Raw genomic sequence first — 5,386 nt, forward strand, 5'->3', positions numbered from 1 at the left:
TGTAGATCTGGGAAGCCATCATCTTTTGGAGCCCTTTTGAGGTATAAAGTCTCTTGCTTGACAATTATATTGTGTAGATCTATGTGTTATGAAGTTTTGACACCATTTCTTGTCCCAAAAACCCTAAAGTGATGCATGATGCGAGTTGGTTCAGATTAGCTATCCTTTCAGACCTTAGGAGAGGTCTTGAGTAAGAAAAATGAGGTCCCAATGGCTTTGGTTGTCTCATGTGTGATGTAGTAAGTCTTAATGGATTAAGACCTTGAGTTAAGAGCTTTAGGTATGTCCCAAGTAATAAAGTTTGAGACTGTATGAATCCTAGGCATATTTGGTCAATGGATCTGAAGTTTGGGCTTAAGAGCTTAAGCCATTAAGAACTTATGAGGAATTTTAGTTCAGCGAGATTACGCCCCACGTAAATTGATGTACGCCCAGCATAGTGGGTCAGTGTCCCGTTTCCAGTCTGCGAGAATCAAAGTACGCCCAACGTACCAAGAGGGGCACGCCCAGCGTACTCTCTCTAATGGGCTTTCAAACTTGGGCCTTAGGTGATTGGGCTGTTTATGGGCTAGCTAGGCTTGAGTCGTGACTGAATATTATGGATGGAGTATTTTGGACCCAATAATTATTATGGACCTTGGATCTAGGCCCGTTTGGAAAGGTGGGCCCAATTTAGTAAATTAGGCCAATATTAGGCTTTGCATGAGGATTTGGTTTTGGGTCTTGGCCCAATAAGAGTAGGATGGACTTAATGAGTGTTGTGGGCCCTTGGCATAGGAAATCATGATGGTTTCTAATGTAATGATTTTGCATGTGATAGTTGGGATTTACGGCGAGTCAGCAGTCAGAGATTTGTAGGATTGCGATAGTTGTAAGGTGAGTTATCCTCACTGTACCCAAGGGTCTAAGGCACCAAGGCCGGCCCTTTGACTTGTTGTTTAGAGCTTATTATGTTGTGTAATGATATGCTTGCTAGTATCCTAGTATATAGGATAAGGACATGAAGATATGCCTTGTTAGCTTAGTATCCTAGAGAAATGGATAGTTGTGTGATGGCTAGTTCTGTTGGATCAGTGCCCTGGTAGTTGGGTAGTGGTTATTTATAGACCGGTAGTTGGTCTTGTCTTATGTACGCTAGTAGGAGGCTACCTGCGGGTTCTGTATGTTGAGCAGTAATAGAGGGTATTCCATCCCGGTAGGATGATACGGCCCTAGTATGTTGGTTTTGTAGAGTATTATGTGGTTGCATGTTATGTGTTCATGTTTTCTAGTATAGATTGGCATTCCAACCCGATGGTTGTGGGCTAGGAGTATTCCATCCAGATAGGATGATTGGACTCATAACATGTCGACATTCCAACCCGATGGTTGAGGGGTCGGGGGTATTCCATCCCGAGGGATGATTAGACCCATAGTAGTAGTAGTAGTTACCGTATGTATAGGAGGTGGGGCATTCCAACCCGATGGTTGTGGGCCAGGAGTATTCCATCCAGATAGGATGATCGGACTCATAATATGATGCCATTCCAACCTGATGGTTGATGGGCCTGGGTATTCCATCCTGAGGGATGATTGGACCCATAGTAGTTATTGTTGTACATATAGGTGTATGGGCATACCAACCCAATGGTTGTGGGCCGAGAGTATCCCATCCCGATAGGATGATTGGGCTCATAGTATGTAGGCATTCCAACCCGATGGTTAAGGGCCAGGGGTAGTCCAACTGGAAGGTTGATTGGACCCGTAGTATGTTGTTCTTTGTCGCATGCATATGTTTATTTGTGTATGGGTACTTTGGGGGAACTCACTAAGCTTTCGGGCTAATAGTTGTGGTTTATTGTTTAAGGTGCTTCAGGAGATCGTGGCAAGGCGAAGGCGTGATCGTACCGCTCCTCATGTTTTATGATTTGTGTGATATGGTTCTGGGGGAATACTCCGATGTTTAAACTATTTTGAAAACAAGATGTATGATTTTAATGGTTTTTGAATGACATAAAATGTTTTAATTTGGTTGAAGTTTTTGGTCGTTACAGTATATGTTATTTCTTACTGGATGTCACTTTTTTTGACCTTGCCAGTTGATTATGACTCGGGCTGATCATGCTGCAAAAATTTAAATGGGTAAAATTTAATATAATGAAAAGAAAAAAAAATGTCTGCAAGAAATAGCAACTCACTTTGAAATAGACATAAAAGAAAATTAACAAATACCATGTTTTATAAAGTAGAAGGGCATTTCAGGTACCTCATAGTAGCCATTTAGAAATTAGAATGTCATTTCAAGCATATTGCCATTTTTTACACATTCCACATTTAGTATGTGTCTATCCCAAAAAAAAAATGATAAACCTTGTAGATGTGAGGCACATCATCACTTTCACCTTTCTGCCTCATATTCGTCCTCAAAAAGAAAACATTAAATGTATCTGATAACTAACACATTGGTTTGGAAGTTAATCTCAGTACATGAGAACATCAGTTATGAAACCTTTACCATGCCTGAAAGAAACCAACTCATGAGTAAAAGAGGAGTACAATGTTATATCTGGTATAGGTACTAGTTCTAAAGAAATGAAAATACACGACTATACTTGTGTACAGTTTAAACAAATGATAGTGCACACTCATATTATATTTTTCTTTAAAATATAGCTTATAAATATAAACAAATTCTTTTTATCTACCAACAAAGGATACTTTTTTAATGTATCTGCCTACTCCCCTTCATTGTGAATCCAAATGTAAAGTGTTTTGTTTTTAGTGATTTCATCATTTCATGAGTACCCAATGGCTCAAATAATCATCAAGACTACGGAAGTCGGGGAATGTTACACCTGGATATTCATCTGACGGCTAATACTTCCGTGTTGAACCGAAATTCTATGGTTAATACTTCCGTGTTGAACCGAAATTCTATGGGGAGTATTTCTGCCACTAATGTTTCCGAAGATTTTGTCAGGCCACTAAATGTGACACATTTTTTGTATTAGGAGTATTTAGGACTATTAAAATTAATTAAATATGAACTTCTATAGCCTCAGAACCATCTGAAATTAACAAAAACAACAAAGCATCAATTAAAATCAACTTAAACAAATTGAAAAGTAATAATTTTTCAGTATCAAAATATTCATATATTGCCCTTGAGGTGGTTACTAATAGTTGCAGGCATGATATTAGAATCCAGTACAGATGGATGGATGTAATATTTTCTTTTTAAGTTAGATTTTCTATTTGTTGCTTCTCATTGGCTTCTGGCTGTACAATGTCCAACCGAAAATGGAAATTTCATTTAAGGTATATGAGTATTTTATAACATGGTAAAATTATATTTGTTTACAAAATTTAAAAATATATTTTTTTCAACTCTAAATTAAGTAAAAAGTAGTTTTATTTTATATATTAAAAAATAGTTGGATGTATTTACAATAGCCAGTAGTAGGTTGCCTTGGAATTTGAATTTCCAATGGCCTTTTTCACTATGAATTGGCTAATAAAGTACATATAAAATACATCATTTTATTAAAAACGTACAAGTCATAAAAGCATAACTATTATGAATCTAAATGTTAAAGTAGTGGAAAAGGAAAAATAAGATTGGCTCTAATAAGCTTCTTAAAAAAGTTAATATTTTGTTGGAAATCTAAACATCTTTTTTTTTCACTTTCTCCCATTTGCAAATTTTCAAATCACAGTAAATTAAAGAATTCTAACGTTCATTTCATCTCCAAACAGAATCAGGTGAGTGAAGTTATGGGTAAAGGGTTCAACATTACTTTTAGGCAATATAATTATAATTAACCTATAGTTAAACCTAAAATATAATAATATGGATTACCTTCACTCATTTGCAAAAAATTGTCGCAGTATTTGTAAAAAAAAAAAAATCACACCCACCAGATCATGTTAAACTTTTTTGTCAAATGAAACAAAATTCAACAATGCATCAGTTATATACTTTAACGTTGTTTCATGCTTACTTTCCAAGAGTCAAGCAAATATATAGCAACAAAACTAAATTACGTACCATTAATGATTCAATTTGTCGACTGCTATCTTGAAATAATGACAATTGCAAATGATATTGAAGATATTAAAATTAGGAGGATGCAAAGTTTCTACTTGTAGTATTTAACCAAAATTAAAGACTAATAATAGCAGCTTACTTCCATTTGTTGGCAACAGGCAACAACAACAACAACATAAATGTATGCTTCATTGATAAGCATTTGTGAAATCCGTTTTTGATTGGGTTCCACAAAATGTACTCGTAGGGAAACCTACATGAAATGATTCATTCTTCACATGGGCTCATCGTTTTAAGCCAATAGATTGGTGATTGGTAATCTGATTTTGGCAGAGTTACGTGTCAATTAAAAAAATCTAAACTCGGATAAAAAGATTTAGACAGAAAATTCAGAAACTTGGTTCAAGCATTCTATCGAGCAATTGGGATGCATCATGAAAGTTTCCTAAAAATCACCCTAGTTACATGAATAGTTGTCTCCTAATTCAATAGCAAAAGAAATTGATAGAACAAAGTCAAAAAAGATGGTGTTTTATGTCAAAAAGATAAACTCAAATGCTAATATACCTGATTGGGTCACAGAAGTCGCCATGAAGTTTCGTTTGCTTCTTTTGGTTGTCCTGATACAAACAATACATAAGTGAGATATGCAACCCTTGAAGTAGTTTATCATACAGTGGTGATCCATCCGAAAGTCAACCCTTTGTCGCTTGAGCAACTTTATCGAGTCAAAAACATTATGATCTTGTTTTGAATCAAAAAGCACTGTGTAATGAGACACGAACTCAAGCATCAAAATCCAATCGACTGAGTGATAAAGAAGATGGTGAAGAAGCGAAGGAGGGAAGTAGGTTACTTATGTATAAAAAGTCATCTGGTGGAGGTTGAATGGAATACGGAAAGCAAAACGATGGAAGAAGGAGATGCAGGGAAGTAGAAGGAGAGGAAAGCAACCGGTGGTGAGGAATGGTCTTTGAGATGAAGCGATGACCTTCTATGATAAAACGATGAAATCGATCGGAAGAGATAAATGAGTAGTACATGAGGTGGTGGAGAGAAGCAAAAGAGATTAGTGGGTGACGAAATCGGTGAAGAAGATGTGGAAGAAAAATAATTTGAGTATTTAAGAACATAACAGGTAGACATGATAGATTTTGAAAAAAAAAATCAAAATGTCAAAATGTTCAACCAATAGGAATAGAGTAAGAACCAATCTACAATTTCAATAAAGAATGGGACCAATTTAGATATTCAACAAATATGTGGACCAAAGTTGCTAAAAACCCATCATTTTTACTGTTCCTAAGTTCGGATAACTTTAATATATATATATATATATATATATATATATATATATAT

The 5,386-nt window shown here is 35.7% G+C and overlaps 1 long non-coding RNA gene across 2 annotated transcripts; it reads right to left on the minus strand.

Moving 5' to 3' along the window:
• Positions 1-2,157: 2,157 nt before the first annotated feature.
• On the minus strand, positions 2,158-5,171 carry LOC145037407 (uncharacterized). Of its 2 annotated transcripts, none has more exons than XR_013678827.1 (2): positions 4,167-5,171; positions 2,158-2,499 (listed from the first exon to the last, which is right to left on the minus strand). It is a non-coding gene; the product is annotated as an uncharacterized LOC145037407 (long non-coding RNA). The 2 variants fall into 2 exon arrangements; XR_013678826.1 differs by having other exon boundaries at positions 2,158-3,047.
• Positions 5,172-5,386: the final 215 nt, after the last annotated feature.

The sequence above is a fragment of the Lactuca saligna genome, chromosome 3 (genome assembly GCF_052625555.1).
Source record: "Lactuca saligna cultivar CGN05327 chromosome 3, ASM5262555v1, whole genome shotgun sequence".
NCBI classification, from domain to species: domain Eukaryota; kingdom Viridiplantae; phylum Streptophyta; class Magnoliopsida; order Asterales; family Asteraceae; genus Lactuca; species Lactuca saligna.